This window comes from Chamaea fasciata, unplaced genomic scaffold (assembly GCF_029207755.1).
Source record: "Chamaea fasciata isolate MVZ Bird 193981 ecotype frontalis unplaced genomic scaffold, bChaFas1.0.hap1 SCAF_7, whole genome shotgun sequence".
Taxonomy (NCBI): Eukaryota; Metazoa; Chordata; class Aves; order Passeriformes; family Sylviidae; genus Chamaea; species Chamaea fasciata.
This window is the reverse complement of record NW_027094092.1, coordinates 10,394,439-10,414,029: the sequence shown is the minus strand read 5'-3', so window position 1 is coordinate 10,414,029 and position 19,591 is coordinate 10,394,439. Positions and strand designations below refer to the sequence as shown.

General features: G+C 40.6%; 1 long non-coding RNA gene across 1 annotated transcript in view; it reads left to right on the top strand.

Moving 5' to 3' along the window:
* Window positions 1–3,948: 3,948 nt before the first annotated feature.
* Window positions 3,949–19,591, top strand: part of LOC136292168 (uncharacterized) — a 34,657-nt gene continuing 19,014 nt past the window's right edge. Inside the window, exon 1 of the long non-coding RNA XR_010721845.1 lies at window positions 3,949–4,285. This is a non-coding gene — a long non-coding RNA (uncharacterized lncRNA). The remainder of the gene's footprint in view (window positions 4,286–19,591) is intronic.

Sequence of the window (19,591 nt, the reverse complement as noted above, 5' to 3'; positions counted from 1 at the left end):
GACTCATTGAATCACAGAATCCACCTCTCTGCTGCAGCATTCATCACATCTTATTAAGTCCCTTTAAAAACATCCAAACTTAGTCTTGAAACTACTGTCATGCACCTCACCTGCTCTGAGATATCCTACATTGTTTAAAAATGCTGTTAATGAACTTGAAAGGCCTCAGCTCTTCTCACTGCTGCTAAGTAAGCTTTTTTTTCCCAAGATATAAATATGAAAACATGGCGTGTGGGTGTTTCTTTCCAGTTGCTCCTGCCAGAATGCTGCTCTGGGACCCCACTGATTAGAAACACAATTATTATGCTCAGCCTTCATGGCTAATTGATCTGTGCTTGAAAGTGTCACCCGGCTTGCAGATTTGGTTGTGTAGTTTCTTGTGTTGCCAGAACTCCTCTGGGGAGGTTTGTTTCAAATAAGTCTAGGGTTGCTCACTGAGTTATGGGAATGCACAAACTTCTTTTGTCAGTTTATATTACATGAAGAATGTAGGAATCGAGTGGAAGATCCGGGGTTGCTACAAGATACTGTGGTAAGGGAAGAAATGCCTGGATTATCTGAGTATAGGGAAGAAATGCCTGGATTCTCTGAGTATGAACAGACTGAGACTGATTACAAAAGCTTTGTAAATAGAAATATTTCAGGACATCTCAGTTGTCTGTTTGAAGTTAGCATCACAGAATTCTTATCATCCATAGGGAGGATTTAAGTTTAGAATGCATTGAAAAGTAGTGTGACTGTCTCTGTGATAGTTTTTCAAAACCAGTGGGAAAAAATACTTTAAGAATACTTCTATGGTCACAGAATATTCTGAGTTGGAAGGGACCCAGAAGGATCATCGGGTCCAACTCTTAGGTGGATGGCCCATACAAGGATCAAACCCACAATCTTGGTGTTATTAGCACCATGTTCTGACGAAGTGAGCTCATCTCAAGGCTTTTGTGAAAAGAAATAGCATGACCCAAGCCAATGTCTTCTGGCAGAAACAAGAATGACAAAAATCTCCTTAAAATTTTCTTTTCCAGATTTTTTTTTCCTCATTCACAATTTCTCTTGTCTTCAGTGGTGAATTTCTAAATATGTCATGCCATTAAATTCTTCTTTTTCCTTTCAATTCTTATTTCCTGGACTGATCCCATGACATTCTGAATTGATTCCATAATTTATGACTGGTGTTATAACTAAAGCAGATTATTTTTAAATGTTAAAATTCATGTGTAAGTAGATTCCATCTTCATCTGATATTTTAAGAATATACTATCAGCCTCTGGCAAAGGAAATCAAATGGATTTTTAGATAAATGCAACACAAATTCCAGAAATAACTCTCTAGAACACTATTCTTCGGTTCAAGTGCTAGTAATCATGGAGTTGTTCGTAAGAGATTTTACTGATGAAGTAGGATGGGGTTTTTCATATATTCCTTGGAGTTCCTTTTTGATGCTTTCAGGTCACATTTGCACAATTCCTGCTTTTGAACGGGCTCTGGCAAAGGCAGTTTGATCCAAGAGCATAGAAGGGGAAAATTTAATACTGTAAGTGAGGCTGTGTGCTTCCAAAATTTTTAAATAGCTTCTTAGTGCTTGGTAACCGAGGAAACCTTCTCTGAGTCCAGTCATTCACCCCCACCTTTGTATCAGAATTGCAGATCATCGTAATAATTATCTCTTGTATTCTAATATCTGATTTTGGACGCTGCTTCTACATTCACCGAGTCTCTCAACACTATTGAATATTTTGGCTGCAAGGGGCAGCAGCTCTAGAAGGAGGGGTTTTTTGTGGGAAAGTTGTAGTGTCTGTTCATATATTATTCTGCCACATGATGTCCTTCTAAGCCAGGTTAGAATTATGGAATGCAGGCATTCAAACTGCAACTCTTCAGCTTTTAGACATGTATTTATATAAAAGGTACCAATCTTGTCATAACTTGTTTCAGTTGCTGTATATGAATAGTGAACATTTCTTGTGAGGCTGAGCATTATTAATACAGCCTCATGATCGCCTGCATTAAAATCCAAAGCTTCAGAAACTTCAGCATTTTCAATTTGTTCAGTTTAGTCTTACTGGTAGTGCTCACTACTTTGTAGAAGTATTTTGTGCTGGTTGTATATTTTTTGCACCAAGGCACATTTTGAATGTGGCACACATTATATGAGCATTGTAATTAATCTTATGAATAAATTACTTTAAACAAAATGTCTAGTACTTGTATTTAGGGTATGACAGAAATAAAGACTTGTAGATACAGCATCCTGCTTTTCCTTTGTGTCATATTACTTGTTGCTTTAAATAACTTTTCTTTTTCTGTCAAAAATCAGTGTGCTTTGTAATGCTAATATAGTGTATTTTTGTGTACTTAGGGGGTTGCATGAATGTTAGTTTTCTGCCAGTTCATTAAGTTAGAGGGGATAATCTCCCACCCAGACAAAGGAAGATATTGAAACTAAAGAAGCGGCCTTGAGGATTTTGGTCATGGTGCTGAGCACCTGGTTCACTGGAGGTCAGTAGTGCACTGACTTGTCTCAGCTCTCAGTGTAGTGCTTCAGAATGTTAACCAAAACAAGGATAGAAAAATAGCCCTGCTTTGTTTTCAGCAGAGTCAGCAGGTCTGTCTTCTCTCCATACTTGATCTGTGTCTGTGATATTCATATATATGTACAGGTATGTGTTTCTCACCATATAGAGACCGGCAGAGACACAAGTGAAACTTCACTCCTTGCTCATCTAAGCTTTTACTGTGTTAGGGGTTTACATTGGGCATGAACTATTTATAACAACACAGGTTTACAAGGTGGCTGGATAGTAGCAGAGAGAAAATTTTCCAATACCGGTATCTCAGCTGTTGAAAGTTTACTTGCAGATCTGACTCTTACTATGTCCACTAAATTAGACACTTGGACTCACAACGACACACTGCAGGGCTTTCCTCTGGTATAGAATTTAAGTTAAACCTAAACTTCATCTTAGGATTTTTAAATGGACTAATTCTTCAGTCAAATAAGGAGGAAAAGGGTCACACAGCAAATTACTAGGGAAATGAAAAGAACTGTTTTCTGTGGAGTACTCAGTAACTGGTCCATCCCTCTCCCCTGAATGCATCCAGTATTATTTAAAGTAATTATACTAATCATCACAGTATTTAGGCATAGATTATATTCATAAAGAAAAATGAAAATGCTGTTCTAGTATGCCAGTGAAATCTGCTTTGACAAGTTAATCCAGTATTTATTTAATTAAACAATGGTAATAAAATATTTAATTGCACTTTAAGATTTCTTTTTTGTCATCCAACCGTGTGAGAAATTCCGAACTCAACATATGTCAAGCAATGAAAATGCCTCAAGCACATCAAATACCAGCCCATTACACAGATCAATGAAAGAAACAGAGCTGCAATGTGCAAAGGTATTAAATATTTAATTCCCTTTCTACTCTTTGAGTCTGAAGCAAGAGGGAAATATCCCTCTCCTCCCCCAACCCAGCCCTGTTTGTTTCTGAGGAATGTTAATCAGCTTCCTAGTGCCAGCAGGCTACAATCACCAACTACTAATTAGTTTTAGATAATGATATTGGTAATGAGGCTCTAGTTTCTCAGAGGCACCAGACTGAGCTTGACTCAGGTTTATTCAGTTATTTATTAAGAATGTTACTGTGCAGTGTGAACAGTTTGAGCATGTTTAATGCCAAATATTTGTCTTTCATTTTATAGTATCAACACACCATTTTAAAACAGGCTTTGCTGATAGAGCAGCTGATTTTAAATTAACTTTCCATTTAACAGTCCCAGTATTTGTCTCCTTGTTACTCTAATTGTTTGATTACTCTCTTGGACATGTTTACTACTCAGGCAGTTATCTAATTACCTGAGATAAGAACACTTAATTGGGGAAGTTTTTAAATTAACTTCCTGTCACATTGCCTCTCTAGGAGGCCTGTTCATGGTCTCATGTCAAATGCTGCTATTTTTGTAAGGCATAAAATTCTCTGCTAGGTGTTTCACAAGCAAGGTTATAATTTGTTGGAACTGCCAACTGTGAGGGATAGAGAAAACAGATCAGTCTCCACTTCATGCAGTGCTGTTGTCAGGTATGAGGTTAATTTGTCTGTTCCCAAAAATTAGCCTTAAAATACTTTCCACCATTAAGGCAGAGGAAGAAGACCATTATCCAGGAGATGATAACAAATACTGTGGAATTATTTCCTACCTGGAGCTGTATTAAGGAGGGAGAAATTGAACATTTCAGCATCTACGTGAGGATCTCAGTTTGGTACCACCTTTCTATCTGGTAAGTTTACAGTGGAGGATTGTATTTAATGGGAAAAAACATGAAAAAGATGCCGTGTCTGTTTCCTTGTAACATTGTGTATTGAAAGTAAGGCTACAGGAGGCAGAAATGTAACGTTTTGTGGCATCTTGTCTTTGCTTCTGCTAAACATTGCAGGCTTTATGTGACCTTTAATCCCTTCTAAACAACAACCCACTGTCAGAAAATTATGGTGGAAGAATGTGGCATATTTAAACATTTTGGATTTTATGCCTTTTGTCCTTTTGTGGCTGTCTTCTGCTTTTATATTTTCAGTATTTTTAGAGTAAAAGCCTGAATTTGATTGATACTCCCAAAAGATCAGGTGTTTAAAGGCATAATTTTTATCAAAGTCACGTGTCTAAATTGCAGTTTTGAAAACACCTGCAAGTGCTTTCCTTTCTGTTGGCATGTGAAGTCCATTTTTGGCTTGTTTTAGTAGCTGAAAGTTCCCCAGTATGATTAAAGCATTCTCAATTTTGACAAATTGAGCGCAAGAAACAAATGGATTTGTTATTCTCTTGAGTAAATATGTGGAAAGCAGGTTTCAAGGCATATGTAATTGTATTTCTGCCATCAAGAAAATGTGTGCTACTTCTGTATTCCACTCAATAGAGCATCTGTCTGAGATGAAGAATACCTCGAGTTTTTGTTTTGGCTTCCAGTAAAATTTCTATTATCAATAACGAATGTAAGAATCATTAAGGAGATACTGTGTTGCTCTGTCATATGTGATCCTTCTACCGGGCCCAAGAAGCCTTGAATTATTTTCCTTGGAATAATGCAGCTTCTGCTGAGTTTTGTAGAATGATTTTCAGCTTGCTTCTTAATACATTCTTTGGAAAAATGGAAGACATGGATTTGAGCTCCCTCATTCTGAAGAGAAATCAAGGTTGAGCTTTATATTTCATAGGTGACTGCTAGGCTTTTCTATGAACTTTTTTTTTAACCTCTTTTTAACTTCTTTTTCTTAAATTGTGTTTTGCCTTTCTACTTCCAAATAAAAAAGTACACTCTGAATGTTTCAGCATAATGATCAGCCTAGCTGAAGCCTAGGGATATCAGGGTATATCAGTTATAATGAAAATACAGGCTAAATGTAAGTGAAGACATAGGTTATCCTAGGTTTTAGGCCAGCTGTGTTCTCCTCTGCTCACTATCTGTATTCCATGGGAAGTTTGTCTTAAAATATGCTTTCCTTGTATTATGATTGTAGAAAACGTTTTTCTTTTTTGTTTTATGGGATGGAGGGACAAACCTATTCAAAGGTTATATTTTATAAACTGAAATTGTCTACAGTAGGTAGAATTTGAGGTTAATGGCATTAGAGTCTGATAATTTCTGAGTGGCTGTGCACAGCTATGAACTTTGATAATTAGGAAGAAACCTTGAATCAGGAACAGATTGCTTCATATATTTTTATTGAGCATGTTCTCCAAACTTGCTGATGAAACATAGGATGCATCCTGACTATGAGATACTGGAATCTAATGAGTAACATCCCAAGATTGACAGAATAACCTTCTCCCTAATTTCACCGGGCACTGAAGTGAGACTGACAAGCCTGTAATTACCAGGGTCTTCCTTCTCACCCTTCTTGAACTTTTGCCACTTTTCCGTCAGTTAGAACCTCTCTGGACTACCAAGACTTTTCAAAAATAAGGAGAGAGGAGCTGCAATAACATCAGCCAGCTCTTTCAGGACCCTGGGATGAATCCCATTGGGCCCCCTAGGAGATGGAGGTGAAATAACAGTTTGGTTGTATTCCCAATGGTCAGCTGACATTTGCTTTTCTTCTTGGAAGCACATAATGCACATGGACATTTTCCCTATTTCTGCTACACCAATTTTCTGCTTCCTTTTCTCATGGAAATATGAAATGATTGCAGCTTACCAAGGTGCCAATAACTGTGAACTTGTTCAGTGAGGAGCTGGTGGTTTATCGTTTAGACATGCCATGTTGCTGTGTGTCACACAACATCACTCACAAGAGGATTATGGTGTGCTTAAGTGACAAATGCATCACACTGTGTAAACTTCTCAAAACTTGAATTTCTATACTTATTTGGAAACAAAACCCTTAATGGTGGTGATGGGTGTTTCAAGTCCTCTGCTATTTTCAGTTCTCTTTAGCCTGTCTTGGTGTATGACGACTGCTGATCATGAACTTGTCAGTCAGGCAAAGGCAGTATTGCTTTACAGCCTCCTAATTATTTAAAGAAAAAAGAATTTGGTACACACAATTATTCAGTGATCTTTTGAGGGTAAAGTTATCTTTGACATCTGCGAAGTATGACACAGCAATGTAATAGCATGTACTGCTACTTGGAGGAGTTCTGCTGACTTACCATAAAGAATCTATTTAAGCTGACTCTTAAAATTGCTTTGTTTTCCTGCTAGCTACCTAAAGGTATGAGGTTTTTTGGGGTTTTTTTTTCAGCTTTCTTGCCATTGCTGTGGCCATGTTGACTGTCACCAGTCATCTCCTTATTTCCCATGTGCCTCAGCATAATTTCCAGGAGTATATGCTCCATGACCTTATAATATTTGGGTTCTGCTGTGCCAGTGTACTAACTCATGAAAACTCTAATTTGGGATCCCGTCCTGGGTTGAAGCATATTCTATCACCATCTTCATGAACTGTTGAAACCAGGTGAGGCAGTGCTCCCTGCCTCCTCCACTCTGGATTATCTTCTGTTAATGGGCCCATCAGCACCTTTGCCACACGACTCACAGAGAACCCCCTCCTGGACTATCTCCTGTTAATGGGCCCATCAGGCCTTATCACATGACTCACCATCCCATTGTGAGATGCTCCGCCCAGGGGGAGGAACCAAGCATTCCAGCCTGGATATAAGCTGAGACTCTGAACACCAGAGGGGTGCTTACCCACTGGATTCCCAGAGGACCTGAGCTACCAGACCTTTCTACAGGATCACTGCTTCAGGAAGACCACCTCATCTGGACTGCTTCCATCTCTCTGCTCAGGTTGTATTCTGACTCTGTCAGTGGTCTTTTGTATTATTGCATCTATTTTATTTTACTTTCTTTCCTTTCTTCCTATTAAATTGTATCTCTGACTTGGAGCCTCTCATTTGTTTTGCTTTCAAACCACTACATTTTTTGGTGCCCAACACAGGGCAGGAGGCACTGAGAATAGTCAGAATTACAATTTTGTATTGAAGAAGACACCTGTTCGCTATGATGCTCAACATGCTTACATGTGTCTTATACCTATCTCTCTATATTTTTCCACACCTGGGGCACTATCTGCCAGTCTTAATGCTCCTGTGTAGACCAGGGTATGGTAATAAAATTGCTTTAGTGGTCTATTATGTCCATTGCTTGATAAACTCCGAGGCAATGAACATCATTCTGAATATACACCCAGTTTTGTTTTCTTGTTCTGGTCTAGGATGCTACATCTGGGGCCTCAACAATCTCACCCAGCCCCTGTGGGGAGGGGTAAAGAATGATTTTTTCCAGCTTTTCAGGCATGACACAGCAGTTTTTGAAAATATGGAATACCCTCTGGATGCCAAGGACAGCATGATGTTGTTGTTAGTCCTGCTTTGTCTTCTCTGCACGGCCCGCACCATGCTTAGAATCAAAACACTACATGGTGTGATACAGTGTGTTCTGAAGGAAGAGGAAGAGGGAAAAAGAAGCAGAGTAACAGCATCAGCATCTACACATACTGTCACAGAGGAGAAAGGAACCAAAGGCAAGGTAACAGTGTCCTCATCTACACAGACTGTCACAGAGGAGAAAGAAGCCAAAAGTGAGGCAACAGTGTCCACATCTCTGCAGACTGTCACAGAGGAGAAAGGGACTAAGGGTGCCATCAGCATCTCCACACAAACCATCACCGAACCGGAACAGCCTAAACCAGTAGCAGTTGCCCCCGTTCAGAAGAAGAAATCAAGGACCAAATCAGTCCGCATAGTGACTGACGAGCGTGCAGCAGGACCTTCACACCCAGCAGAAGAGACAGAGCCAGAAATCATCACTCGGTCTCTATCTCTGGGTGAGCTGCATAACCTGCAAAGGGAATTCACCCACCAGACCAACGAGTCCATCCTGACCTGGCTGCTCCGCATCTGGGACGCTGCAGCCAATGACACCATTCTGGATGGAAGGGAGGCCAGGCAACTGGGATCGCTGTCCTGGGATGTGGTCATTGACCTGGTGATTGGGAAAAGCCAAGAACCTCTCAGCCTCTGGCAGCGACTGCTAACAAGTGTGAAGGATAGACACCTTTGTAAAGAAGACCTCTAAGTGCACCAAGGAAAATGGAACACAATAGAACAAGGTATCCGATGCCTGAGGGAATTGGCTGTGTTGGAGATCATTTTTTCAGAAGATGAGAGATTTCCTAAAAACCCAGATGGTGTCCAGTGCACATCACGGATGTGGTTGAGATTTGCACGGCTTGGACCAGAGATGTACTCACGTTACATGGCAACACTGCAATGGAGGGAAGGTGAGGACAGGGTAGGTGTCTTGGCTAATAAACTAAGAATTTACGCGGACATGGTCACTGCCCCAGTTCGTACCCATGTCTCATCTGTGGAAACAAGACTGGCTGAGCAAGTTCCGGAGCTTGATTGAAGAAGGCCATCAGAAACTGAAAAAAGAACTTAAGGAAAAAATTTACCATATCCCACCAGAGCCGATGAGAGTCTCTGCCATTAGGAGCAGGCACTCCCCAGCCAGGGAGAGAGGATACACACCACGAGGTAACCTCTGGTCTTTTCTTCAGGAGCATGGAGAAGACATGAGGAAGGGGGACGGAAAACCCACCTCCTCCTTAGTAGCCCGGGTACGTGAACTGAAAAGAGAAACACCTACCACAAAGAGCCCATCTAGAATCAATGTTGCTCCGGTCTCTCGTGCACAGAACTCCAGACGGTACAGGAATGATGATATGACTGATCCTCTTGAAGGAACCTCAGAAACATATTTACAGGAAGAGAGCAATGTATGCCGTGGCCAGGAATAGGGGGGCCCTGCCTCTAGCCAGGTAGAGGAAAGGGACAATCGGATCTACTGGTCTGTGTGGATCCAATGGCCTGGAACATGTGACCCACAAAGATATACAGCTCTGGTTGATACCAGTGCTCAGTGTTCTCTGATGCCATCAAGGTACGTGGGAGCAGAACCCATTTCCATTTCTGGGGTGAGAGGAGGATCCCAGGAGCTGACTGTACTGGAAGCTGAAGTAAGTCTAACCAGGAATGAATGGCAGAAACACCCCATTGTGACTGGTCCAGAGGCCCCATGCATTTTGGGCATAGACTATCTCAGAAATGGGTATTTCAAAGACCCAAAAGGATACCGCTGGGTTTTTGGCATAGCTGCTCTAGAGACAGAAGGCATCAGACAACTGAGTTCCTTGCCTGGACTCTCAGATGACCCCTCTGCTGTGGGACCACTGAAAGTTGAAGAACAACAGGTGCCGATCGCCAAAGCAACAGTGCACCATCGGCAGTATCGCACCGACAGAGACTCTGTGATCCCCATCCATAAGATGATTGAGCTGGAGAGTCAAGGGGTGGTCAGCAAGGCTCGTTCACCCTTTAATAGCCCTATATGGCCCGTGCATAAGTCCAGTGGAGAATGGAGACTGACAGTGGATTACCGTGGCCTGAATGAAGTCACACCACCACTGAGCGCTGCCGTACCAGACATGTTGGACCTTCAGTACAAGCTGGAATCTAAGGCGACTACTGATATTGCAAATGCCTTTTTCTCCATTCCTCTGGCAGCAGAATGCAAGCCTCAGTTTGCCTTCACCTGGAGGGGTGTGCAGTACACCTGGAACCGACTGCCCCAGGGGTGGAAGCACAGTCCCACCATTTGCCATAGACTGATCCAGGCTGCACTGGAAAAGGGTGAGGCTCCAGAACACCTGCAATACATTGACAACATTATCGTGTGGGGAAACACAGCAACAGAAGTCTTTGAGAAGGGGAAGAAGATCATTCAGATTCTCCTGAAGGCCAGCTTTGCCATCAAGAGGAGCAAAGTCAAGGGACCTGCTCGAGAGATCCAGTTCCTGGGAGTGAAGTGGCAAGATGGACGGCGTCAGATTCCCACTGAGGTCATCAATAAGATCACTGCAATGTCGCCACCGACCAACAAGAAGGAAACACAAGCTTTCCTAGGTGCCATAGGCTTCTGGAGGATGCACATTCCCGAATATAGCCAAATCGTGAGCCCTCTCTACCTGGTTACCCGCAAGAAGAACGATTTCCACTGGGGCCCAGAACAGCAGCAAGCTTTCGCCCAGATCAAGCAAGAAATTGCTCACGCAGTAGCCCTTGGCCCAGTCGGGATGGGATCAGAGGTGAAGAATGTGCTTTACTCTGCAGCCGGGAGCTATGGTCTGTCATGGAGCCTTTGGCAGAAGGTGCCGGATGAGACTCGGGGATGACCACTGGGATTCTGGAGCCAAAACTACAGAGGATCTGAAGCCAACTACACTCCCACAGAGAAAGAAATCTTAGCCACCTATGAAGGAGTCCAAGCCGCCTCAGAAGTGATTGGTACTGAAACACAGCTGCTTCTGGCACCTCGACTACCGGTGCTGGGGTGGATGTTCAAGGGAAAGGTTCCTACCACACATCACACCACCGACACCACGTGGAGCAAATGGATCGCCCTGATCACGCAGCACGCCCGTATTGGAAACCTGAATCGCCCTGGGATTCTGGAAATTATAACAAACTGGCCTGAAGGGGAGACCTTTGGATTATCCTCTGAAGAAGAGGAGAAGCAAGTGACATGGGCCGAGGAAGCCCCACCATACAACGAGCTACTGGAAAGTGAGAGGCAATATGCCCTTTCACCGACGGTTCCTGCAGAACTGTAGGTGCTAACTGAAAATGGAAAGCTGCTGTATGGAGCCCCACATGATGAGTTGCACAAGCTACCAAGGGAGAAGGTGGATCGAGTCAGGTTGCAGAGCTTAAAGCCATCCAACTGGCTTTGGATATTGCTGAACGAGAGAAGTGGCTGAGCCTCTATCTCTACACCGACTCGTGGATGGTAGCTAATGCTACCGTGGGAAGGTTGGACCGCTGGAGAAAGGCCAACTGGCAGTGCAGAGAAAAACCCTTCTAGGCTGCTGAGATTTGGCAGGGCATGGCCACCTGAGTAGAAAGGCTGACCGTGAAGGTTTGACACGTGGATGCGCACGTACCCAAGAGTCGGGCTAATGAAGAACATCATAACCATGTGCAGGTGGATCGAGCTGCCAAGGTGAAAGTATCACAGGTTGATCTAGACTGGCAGCACAAAGGAGAATTATTCCTAGCTCTTTGGGCTCATGATTCCTCCGGTCATCAAGGGAGAGATGCAACATATTGATGGGCTCGTGACTGAGGGGTGGACATTACGATGGACAGCATCTCCCAGGCTATCCATGACTGCAAGACCTGCGCTGCAATCAAACAGGCCAAGCGGATGAAGCCTCTGTGGTATGGTGGATTCACAGAGAACCCCTCCTGGACTATCTCCTGTTAATGGGCCCATCAGGCCTTATCACATGACTCACCATCCCATTGTGAGATGCTCCGCCCAGGGGGAGGAACCAAGCATTCCAGCCTGGATATAAGCTGAGACTCTGAACACCAGGGGGGCGCTTACCCACTGGATTCCCAGAGGACCTGAGCTACCAGACCTTTCTACAGGATCACTGCTTCAGGAAGACCACCTCATCTGGACTGCTTCCATCTCTCTGCTCAGGTTGTATTCTGACTCTGTCAGTGGTCTTTTGTATTATTGCATCTATTTTATTTTACTTTCTTTCCTTTCTTCCTATTAAATTGTATCTCTGACTTGGAGCCTCTCACTTGTTTTGCTTTCTAACCACTGCAGGTCCTCAGTTTCCCGGTCTTGGGGGAATGATTTCCTTTTGGTTTAATGGTGTTTTTCTGTTGTGGCAAGAGGCTTTGCAATGAAGAAAAGATTAGCATCTAAAAGCTATTTTACCTTGGTCCGACTCAATACACTGATTTATTATAGAACTTGGCCAATGGGTTTATCAGAGTGTGAGACATCATGCTAGATATCTGACTTAAGATATCTTACTTTTTATCTCAGTATGATTAAATCTTCCCCTGTCCCCAAATATTTTACAACAGAGAGCTCTGAAGAGGTGAGGGTATGAAGAACAGTGGCTGAATGCCATTTCTGTCTTCTTTGTTGTTAGAAAATACGAGGAGGTTGATGTCTACCAGAACAGTAAAGCTGAAAGCTCTTTTAGTTGGAGATATTCTGTGATTTGCTGGCCCTGGATTCCTGAAGTTGCTATCTACTTTCTCAAAACCTGTAAAATAACCCATTTCTATAAATATTTTTTTTAGCTTGTTGTGTCCATCTTTTTGATAAAGAAGTAACTTAGCTTTTTACTAATTTTCCTTAATGTGGCTTTTTTTGGCATGTAAGTACCTTTAGTTTATCATGTGGCAAAACAAATGGGGAAAAGCCACTTTCTTATAGATATGTTAAATAAATTTCAGTTCTTTTTGTGTTTGTATATGAATATCTCAGGTGGCAGTTATCATGTAACATGAGACATACTTTTTTATTGAGAAATGCAAAATAAGAGTGAATTAATCCAAATTAAGACCAAGTGAGTAGAATTCAATGATTATCTGTCTTTAGTTTTTGTTTTATATCCTGAACTTCTGTTATAGCTGAGTGACATGATCACAGTTAAAGACAGTTTTGTGCCACCTATTTAAAACATTTTGAAATGTAGTTTTAGAGTAGCTGAAATGGAGGTGGATGAAGTTCATTTGACAGTCTGGAAGATGTATAAATGCTCAAGCACAAACTCAAGTGTGCAAGTCGTTATGTCCAAGTTTATGCCATGTCATAGCACATATTGGTGTTGGTTTTATGGACCTGTGAAGGAAGCCAATTTTTCAAGATCATAACTGTTGTTCAACTCCATCCCAGGCTTGTAAGACAACTTACAACGCTCTCTTCTCCATCTGTCCTTTGTAAATGTTAGAGGTAGTATTCTCTTCCCTCAATCTTTGTACCCTAGGAGTTGCATATAGTGGAATTAAGAGTTGTAAAAGAAACATTGCTTGTATTTTAAAACACAAAAGCTACATTAAAAGCAAAACAAACCTGTCTTCACCTTGTCAATTGACTAAGAGGCTAAATAAATTAGGAGTTGGCTTTCTTACCTCTTTCCTTCAGGAAGACAAAATGTTTGGCTTTCACAGTAAAGCATTATGCAAATGTAATGCAAATGTAATCCAAAATATAGTGCAAATCTATGCTTTCTACACCTATTTTTAGGGAACTCCTGATGTTTCAAGTTGTTTCCTTCTTTTATGCCAGAATAATATGAAATGTTTTGGCCATTCTCCTAAAATTGGGTTGTCCAAGTCAGAATTTCACCTTTTGATTTTGGTAATTATGTGTGTGACTATCACCAATATGTGTTTCATGCACAGAGCACTAGCACAAAATGTGGGATGTCTAGATTTAAATCTCTGTTCTTCTTGATTCAGAGCAGTTTATTGTGCATTACCTGGAGGCATGCAGGGCCTGGACTTGAATATGGATCCCTTGTTTCAAACCATGCCACTGGACAGGCTTTTCAAGCCAGAACACAAGTTTATGTGAATATATTCATACATATGTTTCTCCTATGGTATAACTCTGCAAAGAATGCAGCTTGGAATAACAGTTATGGTAAAGTTTTGTTTAATCAAAAATACTCTGTTCATGTCTGTGTGTATAAATAGCAAATAATTAGTTATACTCAGAATAACTCATTAAAATTCCATTTAAAGCCATTAAAGTTAATCTGGGCGTTTAAAAAGTCATTATCAAGCAATTAGTTTGCTGTCTGTTGAATATTGAACTTCTTTAAATTGCATCTGAATGGGGAAATTGGAAGTGGAAGAAACTTGCAGACAAAGTAACAAAAATAAATAAAATTACTTGCTGTTGGGTGAAAGAACGCTTCAGAATAGCAGATACAGATTTCCAAAAGTAGGCTTCCCTTATGTTAGCCTGTTCTTTCCCCTCTCTCCTTAACTCTGCAGAAAAGTTATGTTTCTGTCACTTTTTCATTTCCATTGTGGCTACATCAGAGAAGACCAAATTATTTCCTGAGTGATGAAATGGTGGGGAAAAATTAATTGAAAGATAAAGTCCTTATTCAAACACTAATTACCAAGTTCCAGCATTCTGTGCTGGAATGAAAGATAATGTTTTAAGCTCCCTGTTTCTCATCGTCATCAGGGAGGTGTCCCTTCCCATGGCAGAGGGGTTGGGTCTAAATGATCTAGAAGGTCCCTTCCAATCCTTAACATTCCATCATCACTATCCTGGAGAGCAGTATTTGTTCTGCAATGGCTGCACAGTAAAAGCATCTCAAACTGTAGCTGCTTTCTGCTTTTACTTGCTTGATTTTTTGGGTTTTTTTTTTACGTAAAATAACTAGCAGAAAACCAATTAGTATTTTAATTGTATAAACCTTCTGAATTACCGTGGTGGTCAAATGACTGGGAGAGGACAATGCCAGAGGAACAGACATTTTGGGGTCACTGGAGACATTCCGTGTATCACTTTTCAGCATACTGAATATGCTTGGGGAAAAAAAAAAAAAAAAAAAAAAAAAAAAAAGCAAATGCTTTAATTCAGGAACACAATTTGGTGGTAATTTGCATAACAATAAGATGCTGTTAAGCAAACGTTATGAAGTGGTTTAGATATTGAATGAGGTAAGAAAGGAGATAGAAATTAGACTGCTATATACTGGTAGTGCTTTAATCTCACTTTCATTTTTTAAGGATGAGTTTAATCCTTTACTGAATTTTTTCCTCATTTGTCTCCTAATTTTGTTTATTAAAACACCTCAATCCTGCCTACTTAGCTGTTTTGTACTCTAGAGTTACATATGAATGGGTCTGTAAAATGAAACATTTTCACTGGCATGTTTACAGAATAGCACAGTGATTTATTAACATTTCTAAGTGTTTCAGTCTGAAGAAAATGCTGGAAGTCCTTGTTGTGATGTAAAGAACATTCTACCTGACACTTGGGCCAAAATCAACTAATAATTTGCGGGTTTAGTCTTATCATATGTCATGGAATCATTGAAACATCAACTTCTTTTCCAGATGTTTTAGTCTTAGTTAATTTGTGCTGTGGTGCTGCTATGGTGGGTGTGATCAAAGGCTCTTTAGATGATGCCTCCTCACTGCTGGAGTGGGCAGCACTTCTGTCCCTGAGGGATGGCTGGCTGACCTCTGGCAGACCTTGGCCACTGACTGCACCCTCTGGTTTTTTATTCCAATTCTTTCCAACTTGTTGTCTTTAGCATTCTAAAGTGGGAGGTGAGATGAACTGGTGAGTTAATTGGAGTGAAAAGGCAGCCAAATTTTTAATTGTAAGGAAAGGAAATTGCTGTAGCTGTGAAAGATGGAATCCTGTTAACAGCTTTTAACTGACATCTTGGCCACTGAGATCAAATAGATGGGTAGTACTTCCCTGCCTGCACCCTTCCTGAGGAGATAAGTTATGTTTTGGAGAACCTGGCAGCAGAGAGGTGTGGGCTGTCCCATGAGGGAGGGAGGATGGCTCAGGAGCCAAGAGTGGCCAGGGCCCAGGCAGGACATTGCCTTCGTTGTCCCCAGTGCAGTCCCACATCCAGGTCCCTGGTCCCTTCAGGACCTCTGGCAGTAGTCCTGGGGCTGCAGCTTCCAGGTCAGACTGTTTGGGCATTTAAGGCCTGTTGGTGCACTCAAGGTCCTGAAGGAAGGATTGTAAGAAATAGATATCAGTGGTGAGCTGGCACTTTTATACAAGTTTGTGCAGCTGGCCTCTGGCACAATTAGGAATAAATTTAAATGGTTTATATTTTCCCTGAGATAAGAGAATTATTCCCACTTGCAGATAATTGGAATATGTTTTTGCCATTTTCTGATAAAACACAGTGTATATTTTCACTGTGGATAATGGCTGAGTTAATAGACTGAATATAAGGAATTAAATCTCTCTATCAATATTCTTCAGTATTATGTGGTTTTGTCCTATTATGCAGAGCACTATGTTAATACAGTCATAAGATAAAATTGTGCAGACTGTTAAGTCTTTGCATATTTCAGCCTTGGATTTTTTGAATCACAAGACTTTTGATTTCAGCACAAACCTTCTTCTAAAAATTTAGGACATTTCACTGGTAAAATACCATACAGAGTATTTCAATTCCTTACCATGTAGATTTCTCAAAAGCTTGTAAGAGAAGAGTCATTAACATTCAGACTTTTGGTTGCTTTCTCTATAGTCTTCATGCTCAAACAAAGTTTTGGATCATCATTTGATGTTCAGCCCCTGTTCTGCTCATGAGTTTTATGCTGTTGTACAAATTATTATTATATGTGGCTAGTTAACTTGCTCTAAGAGGAACTGGGTTTTAGGTTACAAATAGCTGGTCTTTGAGAGCCTGGCAGTTTAAGGGAAACCTACGATGCAACAAAGCAAATATTAAAATACAGATCCCTCAAAAGATTAAGTACCAAACTTCAGTAATTATGTTAGCAATTTTTGTCTGCCTCACAGTGTTTGTTCCATTCTCTAATTATATCTTGTATGTATTTTTTTGAGTAGTGAGTAAGTACAAAACTTCTTTTTAGAAACAAATATTTTCTGCATACTTAGAATGTTTTGCTGAAGAAGTCTAGGCCAAAAGTGAAATCCGCAGCTTTTAAATGAAGATCTGAAATATTTTGAAGATGAATTATGACTATTTTTTTTGGAACTGCTTTTATGACGTTTTCACAGGAGCTGCTTCCCTTTTTAAATCAACTCTGCAGGGAACTGTTTCTATTTGAATGTTTTGCTTTGCTAGTCTAATGGAGCTCTAAGTTCTAATGATGCTTTTAGATGCTGCTGCAGTACATATATTAAAAAATCCCAGCAAAATTATAACAAAACCCCAAACAAAGAAAATCTAAAAAAACCCGGTGATCAAACAAATGCCAATCACCACCATCAGAAAACCAAACCAAAAAAAAAAAAAAAAAAAAACAAACAAAAAAACCCCAAACAACCAAACAACCAACCAAACAAAAAACCCAACACCAAAAAATCCAAACAAACAAAAAACCCCCACCCCAATGTCCCAAAACTTTGTGACACCCCCAGTTATGGTCTTCATAGATTTCACTAACCTGCACTGTTAATAGTAAGGCTAATGCAGCAGATCAAGGCTGTTATTGCTATTTGAATGACTTTGCTTTTGTTTCAGCACAAGCAATTTGCAGTGAGTTTTCCTGTACTGGTATTTTCCAGAGAGCCTCAGAGACACTCACTTTGATTGGCAGTGCTGTAGGACAGGGCACTTCTGGACAATTTATGCCTCTTATAGCAGCCACTCAATGTTGTTACTTAATGTGCAGTGTTCTATCAGGGCTATAATTTACAGCAAATTGAACATTTTTCCCAGTCCTTTTAAAGCTTGTTCCATTGTTAGAAGGCTCATGTCCTCATTTATATTTTGTTGTTATTTTTGGGATGGTTCTTGAGCTTTGCCTGGTGCCAGTGGCAGATTTATCTTCCCTCTTCTATATTTAATTATAATTCCAGTGGAATTCTTGCTGTGCAAAAGCAAGTCGGACTTGCATTCCACCTGAAGCTGTTTTGACAAGTAAAAAATGAATTTCTGCATAGTGCTATTCACAGTGTTTCAGGCCACATTCCTTGACACAGAGAAAATAATTAGGAGAAAGGATGGATATTTTAAAAGTTCTCCTTTTCTTGATTTTGTGGTGAGTAATTATAGGATCCCTATATGTGAAAACCCGGAGCTCTGATTTCAGTGACTGCTTGACCCTCAAAGCGTCAGAAGTATGAGTAAGGATACACAGATTGTACTTCCCAGAATTTCTTTTAGCAATAACATAAACCTGTCTTGACGGTTACATTGTATTTTGTGATGTTTTTCTCTATGGACAATGAATCTTTGTACCCATTTTTCCTTTTTATATTGTCAGTGTGTGCTCGTAACTTCGTGGAAATGGCTCCAGGAAGCCTCATTTGTTCTTTTCACCAACTTTGAAGTACAGTTGTCTCATTTAATATATAATTCCTTCTTTTAGTTTGTCCCTAGGTGATACACTTTGCTAAGTGAAATTAAATTCCCATCATTTTTTAAAATCCAGTTCTTTAAATCTGGTTAGAAACCCCTTTTTTTGCTTCTAACTTGCTGCCCTCTGTCCCATATAGTTACTATTTCAATTCTTTGTCAGCATTCACTGACAAACTGGGTATATAAAAGCTCAGCCCAGGCTGATGAGGTTTGGTGCAGCCAACATTGATCTTTCCTCTTTTGCCTGTTGCAGACTTTGGACCTGAGGGAGCCTTTTAATTCTTCTGTTCAGAGATATTTGAGGACCAGAACATCCCTTAGCCCTTTTGATTCCTGCTTGTTCTGTTTAGTCTTGAGACTCTAGTCCTTGCTCTACTCTGCCTGTGATGCAAGTAATTCCTGATTTCTTGTTGCTCTGTTCCTCAGTTTGATTCACAGCTGGTGTCTTGGGATGGCTGTTGATTCAGTCCTGGGCCCATTGTTTGGGTCATTGTTTATTTTGATGTAGCTTGGGTGACATCAGCACCCTGTTTGTGTGATTTTTCCTAGTGTAGTTATGGTGACGTGTAAACAGCCAGTTTAAATATTTTGCAGTCAAATTTGCATTTCAACGGATGCAGTCTTTACAGCTCTTTACTGATTTAAATGGATTTATGTTGCTTTAAAGCAATGAAAGAACTGCCTTTTGTTTTCAATATGTTATTATCATAGTGAAGCTGTACTTGCCGTGTGGTAGCTACTTAGGCAGCCACACAAAAATGATTAGGGCTGCACCTTAACATGTGCTCAATGTTCAGTACTAGGTCCATGATCCCTTTTTGCTTTTCTGTAACTGTTTCTGGTTTCAGAAGTAGGCCTGTTCTTTTACTTTCCAGGCTAATTTCGATTATAGAGAGACAACAGCAGGCCTTTGACAAATTCTATCAAAAAGCAGATTATACTTCTATCCTTAGAATATTTCTTGAGCTGTGCTAGAAATTAAGGTTGGTATACTTTCCACTGAAGTCTCTCACCAAAATGAAAGTGTAGTACAAAGAGAGTAAATGCCTCTTCATGCAGCTCTAGCTGCGGGACTGAGGTATAAATGGATGGGAAAAAAGTAAGAGTTTGCTTTCAAAGGATTCAGTAATCAAGAATTCTTTTTTCCCCTCTACTGAGAAAAATTC